General features: G+C 38.0%; 1 non-coding gene across 1 annotated transcript; it reads left to right on the forward strand.

The window, feature by feature from the left end:
• The first annotated feature begins 5,552 nt into the window (after positions 1-5,552).
• Positions 5,553-5,660, forward strand: LOC136152000 (U6 spliceosomal RNA). Its single transcript, XR_010660161.1, has one exon. It is a non-coding gene; the product is annotated as a U6 spliceosomal RNA (small nuclear RNA).
• Positions 5,661-11,373: the final 5,713 nt, after the last annotated feature.

Raw genomic sequence — 11,373 nt, forward strand, 5'->3', positions numbered from 1 at the left:
CAGGTTCACTACTACTAGCAGAATTGAGCATGAAAATCCTGGGGGCTGAATATCTCTAGTTAATATGCTTGATTTCTTTGCAGCCATGAACTGTTTTAGTGGTAAAGAATAGAGAACTGAAGAGGATGAAATATAGCAATGCACATAAAGTGCTTAGTAAAACATATGGCCATGTAGTAACTCTCAATAAACTTTAAATTCAAGGTTGTTGAAAAATCCCTCCTCCTCTTCCTTTTTGAACTTTTCCTTTACTTGATCATCCTCATTATTAATGAGCTTAACAGAGGAAAAGAATGCTGGTATCATTAAGGAAGTTGTAGAGAGAGAGATAGTATTTAAGGGGGGATGGATGTGAAGATATTTTAAATAATATTAGGACAAAGGATAATGCAGGAAATCAGAAATGGGAGATTATAATGTTGAAAATTTGGAGCTGCCATAAATGATTGAGGCTGGATATGTAAACTGTGTTGTGCTCAGAACAGAGAAAATATTTGTGGCCATGAGATGCAAAGCAATATTATATAGGCCTTTGGGGGTGAGACTTACAAATTAAAAATAAAAGGTGACAGAGGAGTCATTGAGAATAACGAATGAAGGAGGTGTCAGAGAGCAGAAGCAGAATCAGGAGAGCCTTGAAAGGCAGATGCGCTGGCTTGAGTGGTGCAGTATGGGACTCCCACGTACGAGTCACTAATAACAATGAGTACTCAAAACGGGGGTGTGTTTCTTACATATTCATGAATTTTACAATCTTATATTTTACACATGGACATGCCCATTCATTTCTTGTTTTCATACAGTATAATAGCTTCAACCCTGTGTCTAATGCATTGGTTGAACTAAACTTGTCTGCATGGACAATTTATAGATCTGATATTTATTTTGCTATCACAGATCATCCCATGATTTCATTCATTCTTCATCAACTGCATAATATAATTTCTCTTCAACTGCTTACGGTTCTTCCACAGTTTTCTGCATGTACAGTCACCATTATGTCTAATAATCTGAAGCTTGGCAAGCTACATACTGTCTCATTTGATCCAGTGAAAACCCGATGTGAAAGACTCACGTTCATCTGTTGGGTCTTTTCGCTTTCTTCAGGAGCTTGGAGGGAATTGGGATGGCAGATGTTGGTGGCATTGATATACTCCGGTTTACCCTGGGAATACTTTTCATCATGAAAATGATCAGGCAATTAGTTAGGATTGTTGGGCATTCAGTAGATGAACCCATTACCAGAACATTAACATCTTTGATAGACATCTAATATTTTAACAAGTGGGCATCACAAAATTTGAAAGTTATTCTTTTTCTACTTTTTCTATATGTACTCTCTATAAAAATGATTTCACATCTAACTTTTCTAAGTTATAACTTTTCCCTTCTCTATTTTATCATTATCTTTTTTTTTTTTTTTTTTTTTAGTTTTGAACCAAATATAGTACTTTTGTACCAATACTTGGTGCCTCCCAGGTGATGGTAGTGGTAAAGAACATTCCTGCCAATGCAGGAGATAAAGGATACCAAGGTTTGATCCCCTGGTGAGGAGCATCCCTTGCATGAGGGTAGAGCAGCACACTCCTAGACTCTTGCCTGGCGAATCCTATGGACAGAGCAGCCTGTTGGTCTACAGTCAGTAGGGTTGCAAAGAGTTGGACAAAACTGAAGTGACTTAGAAGGCATGCATGCACCTATATTTAACTATTTAATCTCGGTTACAGTGGGTTAGAGCCAATATATTCCCTTGTAAGGAATTATACAGTAATGACTCTGACTTATCTCTGAACCCATACACCAAAAGCTTAGTGTTCATCCCCGGTGCAGAATACAATGTTGTTTATGGTGACAAAATGGTACCTCAGAAAAACATGGCATAAAGTTATAGGAACTACTAATGAATGAACTGAGAATAATGAATAGAAAAATCTACCTAACATTTTGATAGAGAAAAACTAATCTTTAACGGAAATCATGAACATTTGAAGAAATGACTTGGAAGAGATGGAAAAAAATGGACAGTCAAAAATGGAGGATGAAAAAAAAACTAGTGAGTAAAAAGAACTATGTGAATTTAATAGAAACCTTTAGCAGCGCCTTTTATTAGCTGTCTGCTCTACTGTGTGCTCCTTGATTGACCTAAAAAAATGAACATACAACTTTCAAATACCTTCATCAGAAAGAGAATAATTGTTTCCAATTGTAAACTCCCCTTCTATTGTGGCTGGAAACCTATTCACTGCAAATCTTAAAACAATAGTTTGTATCATTATAAAAACTATCATTAAAAAAAAAAATAACTATCATTATTCGTTTTTGTGACCGGGATTCAGCTTTGTTTAACATGTTGCATCCACGCAGTTCACTGCAGAGCAGTTCTCATTTATTGGCTATTTACTCTGAGCCTGGAGAAGAAAGCCCAGAGAGACCCTGAAGGACCAGAAAATCAACATGCTTCCTTTTCCCCAGTCCCACCTAAAAGTGCTTTCTGTAGTACTATGTAGTATTATGGACTGAATGTGTGTTCTTTAAATTCATGTGTTAGAGTCCAAACTGCCAAAGTACACTGTTTTGAAAAGGGTTCTGACTTTTTCGCACACCATGGTATATAGCCCTCCAGACTCCTCTGTCCATGGGATTTCTCAGGCAAAAATACTAGAGTGGCTTGCCATTCCCTTCTCCAGGGACTCTTCCAGACCCAGGGATAGAACCCAGTTCCCTCCCATTGTGGGCAGATTTGTTACCATTTGAGCCACGATCATAGCCCGTTTAGGTTAAATGAGCTCTTAGGGTGCAACACTCATCCAATAGGTTTAGTGTTTCCATGAAGCGAAACACCAGAGAATTTTCCCTTCTGTCTCTGTGTCTGTGTGTCCTTTCCTCTGTCTGTCTTCCCCACCCCACACCCTGTGTGAGGACGCACAGAGAAGCCATCCTGGGAAGAAAAAGTTCTCAGCAGAGCCTCACCTTGCTGGTGCCCTGATCTGGGACTTCTAGCCCCCAGAGCTGTGAGGAAATAAATTTCTGGTATTTATTCCACTGAGTTTATTGCATTCTTTTATGGCATTCCTAGCTGACAAACACAAAATCATTTATTTTGGAAATTTAAAAAAGAAAATGAATGAAAGGGAATTGAAAAACTTATTGCACTTCTTAGGGATCTTTCAGATTTCACAAAACTGGTTCTTTCTTCGATTTCCACATCTTATGAGCTGACGGCGTCTTTAACCTAGAGAGTGTGTTATTTGAAGTTTGGCTGGTGCAGCCCTCTTGTTTAAAGGACAGTATGGCTCCGTCACTTACCTGAAGGTACCTTCTGGGAGCCTGGTGGGCTATAGTCCATAGGGTCGCAGGAGTTGGAACCAACTTAGCAACTAAACCACCACCACCACAGTACTTACAAACTCATTGAACATTCTTGTGGAAAGGTTATGCATGTCGTGGGACAGCCTGGAGGCACAGCTAAACATTTTTCTAAGAAACTTCAGGGGGACACCAAACACATCAGACTGCAGGACGGACATATGTTGCCTTGGCACAGGAGCAGATTTGACAGGACCAGCAGCAGGAGCAGGCAGGACCCTGCTAAAATAAAAAGATGAACCATTCTGAGATGATATAGTCACCTGAGGTTATCGAATCCATCCTGTGGAGAGAAGCCTTCTCTTTCCCTGTTACTCTGAGCAGGAGTTGGTGCTGTAGTAGCTGGGGTGGGGAAGAAGGAGCGCCTTCTGTATAAATTTAGATGGATGATGATATTTGCACAGATAGATAGTTGGAGAAGTAGGTTACACTTTGCATTTTTGTATTGTCCCAGAAGTACTTCTGTGCTCTGCAAACATTTGGAACTTAATCTGAGCCAGAGTATTTAGGCCATTCTTTCAAGATAGTTTAATGTTGGGACTCTGCAGACTCTGAGCAGCCAGGTCCTCTAGGAGTTTGTAATTTTTTCACTCTACATTTCTAATGCTTGAATTTTAGACACTGAAATGACAAGAAGTGTACAGCTGTTCTCTGTGGTTTACCATCACGCTTGGGTAAGAGTAAACACTGACTGACTGATCGCTACTATTGAGTACAGAGAGAATACTAAAAGGATACTGTAACTTGGATCTGCTTACTCACCCTTGTAACCCCATGCATGTCTTTGATACTTTCCCAAACACTTTAACACATCTTAAAATTTGCGTTTCACAATAACCCTGTGAGATAGCCTTCATCATCACTATGATCATCAAGTTATGTTAATGAAAATGAAATGACTTGGAGAGGGCAAATAATTTTCCCCAGGTCCCGTTACTAGCAGATGGAGGTGACTGGGCACCAATGCAGTCATCTGTTCACTTCCTGATGTCACATCACACATGCCTGTGGGCTCTCGGTCTGCATGTGTGTAACCAGGACCACATCAGGAGCTGTGATGACTCGGCTTAAAGCGAAAAATATTTTGCCTTTGACTGAAAAGCAGCAGAGTCCCTAGAACACTGGTTTTATCCACTTGTTCTGCTCTGACTATAAAACACTCACTGTTAAAGTCTTTGACAGTTATCAGTGTGTGGGCCTGGTTCTCCATGCTAGATGTTCTTCTAGGAAACTTGACAACTCCTCTACTTTTATGCATCCTTAATCTTTCTATTACGTTTATTTCTTCAAGACAATGGCAGGTAAATCTCCAGATGATCATCCAAGAATCTTAACTCTCAGCACCTAGGACGCTGTAAATGGCTCTGCGGACACGGCCTGGCCTTTCCTGACTGTGACGTTTCAGGGAGAAAATCCATTTGTCTGGTCGGGAGCACATCCTGACAACCTTGGGGCTGAGGTTTCGAACCATCAACAACATCTCCTCTTTGATAGGAGAACTAGACCTTCAGGCTTCCATGATGTGTTGCAATATTTCAGAAATTATTCCTGGCCCTACCTTTGGCAAACAGAAGCATAAAATAATAGACTCTTGCAACTGTGATTTTAATATTACTTTTCCTATCCGTCCTTTGTAAGTAAGCAGAATTTAAGACTGAAGTAAACAAGAATTGTGTCTGGACAAGAAAACTGATAAAATAGGGAGTTTATCCTGCTGAATGAGATCTGAACATGATTCTTTTTCCAATTTACCCGAAGAGTGGTAATTTAATGAAGGAAAAAATATCAGCATTTACTAGGTTTTCTCTGCTCCTAGTTACTTTAAAGGGGCATGGTATTTAAGAATAAAATGGTTGTTTAAAATTAGGTGATGAAAATAAACCAAGTAGCTCTCAAAAAGAAGACATATAAGTTGGAGAAATGTGGAACTGTCTCTCTCAACTAAAGAGCTTATTGCGACAGGCAAGGAGAATAATAGCTTGTATAACATAGACATATTTGTGTGCATATATTTCTGTGCATGTATACATATGTTATGAATAAATATATGCTTAACTCCTACATGGAAATTTGGAACTTATAAGTGGCAGTAAATATAGCAGAATACTCTAATAACTAATGTAATTGATAATTTCTTGGTAGAGAACTAACTGTATCATTTTTTTTTCTGTTTAAGTGTTATTTGCATGTTTATTTGGTAGCACATATATTAAAAAATTGGAATAATATTGAGATGATTAGCATGGGCCCTGCCCAAGGGTGACATGCAAATGTATGAAGCCTTCCTGATTTTTCTGTACCAACTTCTAGGGTCGGATGCGAAGCAAGGTGGGAAGGAGGTTCAAGACTGAGGCGACATAGGTAAACCTATGACTGATTCATGTTGATGTTTGGCCAAAAGCAGTACAGTATTATAAAGCAATTAACCTTCAATTAAACATCAATAAATTTAATGATTAAAACTGTTACTGGGGATCATATAACAGGTTCAGATGTCCATTCTATGACTAAAGAGGATCTGACTGCAAACTGATGGTGTCAATTATCCTTGGTTAGTGATTCATTAACTTCAGAGTTGAATGAGAAAAGTAAGCTAACAAACACTATTGTCTGTGACTCAGTGTCATAGCAAGCTATAATCCTTGTCTGCATTCGTTTTTAGGCGGTATAGTGCCCAAACTTTGAAACTGACGCCGTTCCCAGCAGCGCACAGGCATGAGTTTTGCTCAGGTTTTTTGTTCCTGATACTGGAGGCTTCTGTTCACTGGTCCACTAGGTCCGAAACTTTCTCTCCTGAGCATTCTCTGGTTCTATCATGTGCACAAATCTTTCTATTTTGGTTGTCTAACTTGATTCTCTTATTCTTTTGATCAGACTACCAAGTCTCTTTACGATTTACTTTTCAGACCCTTTTGTGCTTTGATTTTTCTGATGCTTATTAGTGTATGTGCTTCCATGTCTACATCTCTGAGTTTTCAATATCTATGTACACCCTATCCTATTCACTTACTGTCTGGATTTTGGCATTCAGCATCAGCAATTTTTTATGAACTTCATTTTCCTTCTAGTGAATTTTCTGGTATACAGCTTAAGCTGGTTGGCTCCCAAATGACTTTTTCGTGTTGTCTCCAAAAAATGAGATAACTCTACTTTCTTTCTAGGCAATACTGCCCCTTCTTTTGATACCATTGCTAATTTTCTGTGATTTCATCTCCTGCCTCATAAGCCTTGTCTTTCTCAATCTACTATAACTTGAGTGCTGTGTGTCTCTATGTTGGTATTACTATTTTATTTTGCTTTGATATTTTAATTGGAGGCTAATTACTTTACAATATTGTATTGGTTTTGCCATACATTGACAGGAATCCACCATGGGTGTACATGTGCTCCTCGTCCTGAACTCCACTCCCACCTCTCTCCCCATCCCATCCTTCTGGGTCATCCCAGTGCACCAGCCCCGAGCACCCTGGATCATGCAATGAACCTGGACTGGCGATTCATGTCACATGTGATAATATACATGGTTTAGTGCCGTTCACCCAAGTCAGCCCACCCTCGCCTCTACCACCGAATCCAAAAGACTCTTCTATACATCTTTGTGTCTTTTGCTGTCTCACATACAGGTTTATCGTTAACGTCTTTCTAAAGTTCATATATATATGTTAGTATACTGCACTGGTGTTGTTCTTCCTGGCTTACTTCACTGTGTATAATAGGCTCCATTTTCATCCACCTCTTTAGAACTGATTTAAATGTATTCTTTTCAAAGGCTGAGTAATATGCCTTTGTGTATATGTTCCACAGTTTTCTCATTATTCGTCAGCTGATGGGCATCTAGGTTGCCTTCATGTTCTGGCTATAATAAACTGTGTTGTGATGAACATGGGGTACATGTGTCTGTTTCAATTCAGGTTTCCTTGGTATATATGCTGGGATTGCTGGGTCATGTGGCAGTTCTATTTCCAGTGCTTTAATGAATCTCCACCCTGTTTTCCATAGTGGCTATATTACTATTTTAAATAAATGTCAACCTAGTATGCCTGAGAATTAAAGGGACTAAAATTACAATAGTATTAGTAAAAGTACAGTCCCCCAAATTGTAATCCAGTAATGCTCCCAGTTTTAAATGACTTTCTACCCATGTATTATTAAGGTCCCCTACTCACTCCTTACTAGGTGTTTCAATTTTTAAATAGAATGTAGAAAACAATGGAGTGGAAAATTCTGAAAATCACCTTGGATTAAGGTGCCTCAAGATTAAGAATGCAATGATTAGATTTTTATAGTTAGTAGGACTATTCTTAGCACACATAGCTCAGCGTAAGGTGATTGCTATTGAGTGAAAGATGTATACTGTGAATTTTAATCACCAAACAGGTGATTGGAAATAAGGAAAGCACTGCCAGTAAGATGGAGATTTTCCTTCTGGAAGGAAAAACTTACAGTGTCTCTCATCTACAGTCTAATCTTCAGATTTTTCAAAACACTTACTCTTCCTTTGCTCAGTTAATAATTTGAGTTGTTTGATTTTTTTCCTACTGAGTTGCATGAGTCTCTTATATAAATTTGATATGAAGTCCTTACCAAATATCTGATTTGCAAATATTTTTTTTTCATTCTATAAGTTGCCATTTAATTTTACTGATGGCTTCTTTTACTATGCAGAAGGTTTTGAGTTCGATGTGGTCTCACTAGTTTATTTTTGTAGCTCTTGCCTTTGCTTTTGATGACTGACTTGTTTGAGCTGCTTGTATTTTGGAAAGCGATCCTTTATCAACTGTTTTACTTGCTATTATCTTCTCCCATTCTTACCAAAAGACACAGACTGGATGAATGGATACAAAAACAAGACTCATATATATGCTGTCTGAAAGAGACCAACTTCAGTCCTAGAGACATATACAGACTGAAAGTGAGAGGACGGAAATAGATATTCCATGAAAATGGAAATCAAAAGAAAGCAGGATTGACAATTCTCATATAGGAAAAAATAGACCTTAAAATAAAAACTATTATACGAGAGAAAGAAGGACACTACTTAATGATCAAGGGTCAGTCCAAGGAAAAGACAAAACGATTTTAAGTATCTATGTAGCCAACATAGGAGCACTTCAATACATAAGGGAAACACTAACTGACACAAAAGGGGAAATTGACAGCAACACAATAATAGTAGGGCATGTCAACACCACACCTGTACCAATGGGCAGATCAACAAAACAGAAAATTAATAAGGAAACATAAGCCTAAAAGGAAATTCTAGAGCAAACAGACCTAATTGATATCCTCAGCACATTCCGTCAAATGCAGAATACACTTTCTTCTCAAGTGCACATGAAACATTTTCCTCATCTTGGGTCACAAATCAAACCTCAGTAAATTTAAGGAAATTGAAATTATATCAAGCGTTTTCTCTGACCACAACACTATGAGACTAGATATAGATTATAGGGGAAAAAAAAAAAAAAAAAAAAAAAACTTTAAAGACCACAAACACATGGAGATTCAGCAACACATTTATAAATAGTAAACAGGTTACTGAAGAAATAAGGGAAATCTAAACATTCCTAGAAACAGATTACAATGAAAACATGATGATCTAAATCCTATAGTATGTAACAAGAGCAGTTCTAAGAGGGAAGATTATAGTAATACAAACCCTACCTCAAGAAACACATTGAAGAAGCAATCTAACTTTACATATCTTTAGCTCTTTTAATTTTTTTTTTCATTTATTTTTATTACTTGGAGGCTAATTACTTTACAATATTGTAGTGGTTTTTGCCACACATTGACATGAATCAGCCATGGATTTACATGTGTTCCCCATCCCAATCCCCCCTCCTGCCTCCCTTCTCATCCCATCCCTCTGGGTCTTCCCAGTGCACCAGCCCTGAGCACTTGTCTCATGCATCCAACCTCGGCTGGTGGTTTGTTTCACCCTTGAGAGTATACTTGATTCAATTCTATTCCCTCAGAACATCCCACCCTCGCCTTCTCCCACAGAGTCCAAAAGTCTGTTCTGTACATCTGTGTCTCTTTTTCTGTTTTGCATATTGGGTTATCGTTACCATCTTTTTAAATTCCATATATATGAGTTAGTATACTGTATTGGTCTTTATCTTTCTGGCTTACTTCACTCTGTATAATGGGCTCCAGTTTCATCCATCTCATTAGAACTGATTCAAATGAATTCTTTTTAATGGCTGAGTAATATTCCATGGTGTACCATAGCATCCTTATCCATTCATCTGCTGATGGGCATCTAGGTTGCTTCCATGTCCTGGCTATTATAAACAGTGCTGTGATGAACACGGGGGTGCACGTGTCTCTTTCAGATCTAGTTTCCTCGGTGTGTATGCCCAGGAGTGGGATTGCTGGGTCATATGGCAGTTCTATTTCCAGTATTTTAAGGAATCTCCACACTCGTTCTCCATACTGGCTGTACTAGTTTGCATTTCCACCAACAGAGTAAGTGGGTTCCCTTTTCTCCACACCCTCTCCAGCATTTATTGCTTGTAGACTTTTGGATAGCAGCCATCCTGACTGTGGTGTAATGGTACCTCATTGTGACTTCGATTTGCATTTCTCTGATAATGAGTGATGTTGAGCATCTTTTCGTGTGTTTGTTAGCCATCTGTATGTCTTGTTTGGAGAAATATCTGTTTAGTTCTTTGGCCCATTTTTTTCATTGGGTCATTACTTTTCTGGAATTGAGCTGCAGGAGTTGCTTGTATATTTTTGAGATTAATCCTTTGTCTGTTGCTTCATTTGCTATTATTTTCGCCCATTCTGAGGGCTGTCTTTTCACCAGGCTTATAGTTTCCTTTGTTGTGCAAAAACTTTTAAGTTTAATTAGGTCCCATTTGTGTATTTTTGCAAGGATGTCCACTCTCACCACTACTATTCAACATAGTTTTGGAAGTTTTGGCCACAGCAGTCAGAGCAGAAAAACAAATAAAAGGAATCCAGATAGCAAAAGAAGAAGTAAAACTCTCACTGTTTGCAGACAACATGATCCTCTACAAAGAAAACCCTAAAGACTCTACCAGAAAATTACTACAGCTAATCAATGAATACAGTAAAGTTGCAGGATATAAAATTAACACACAGAAATCCCTTGCACTCCTATATGCTAACAATGAGAAAACAGAAAGCGAAATTAAGGAAACAATACCATTCACCATTGCAACAAAAAGAATGAAATACTTAGGAGTATATCTACCTAAAGACATGAAAGAGCTATATATAGAAAACTATAAAACACTGATGAAAGAAATCAAAGAGGACACAAATAGATGGAGAAATATACCGTGTTCATGGATTGGAAGAATCAATATTGTGAAAATAGCTATACTACCCAAAGCAATCTATAGATTCAATGCAATCCCTATCAAGCTACCAAAGGTATTCTTCACAGAATTAGAACAAATAATTTCACAATTTGTATGGAAATACAAAAAACCTCGAATAGTCAAAACAATCTTGAGAAAAAAGAATGGAACTGGAGGAGTCAACCTGCCTGACTTCAGACTATACTACAAAGCCACAGTCATCAAGACAGTATGGTACTGGCACAAAGACAGAATATAGATCAATGGAACAGAATTGAAAGCCCAGAGATAAATCCACAAACCTATGGACAACTTATCTTCAACAACGGAGGCAAGGATATACAATGGAAAAAAGACAACCTCTTTAACAAGTGGTGATGGGAAAACTGGTCAACCACTTGTAAAAGAACAAAACTAGAACACTCTCTAATACCATACACAAAAATAAACTCAAAATGGATTAAAGATCTAAATGTAAGATCAGAAAGTATAAAACTCCTAGAGGAGAACATAAGAAAAACACTCTCCAAAATAAATCACAACAGGATCCTCTAGGATCCACCTCCCAGAATATTGAAAATAAAAGCAAAATTACACAAATGGGACCTAATTAATCTTTACCCCTTTTTAAATTTCTCTTATCAATGTCTTAGGGAAAGGAAGTCACTCAGTC

This window comes from Muntiacus reevesi, chromosome 20 (genome assembly GCF_963930625.1).
Source record: "Muntiacus reevesi chromosome 20, mMunRee1.1, whole genome shotgun sequence".
Taxonomy (NCBI): domain Eukaryota; kingdom Metazoa; phylum Chordata; class Mammalia; order Artiodactyla; family Cervidae; genus Muntiacus; species Muntiacus reevesi.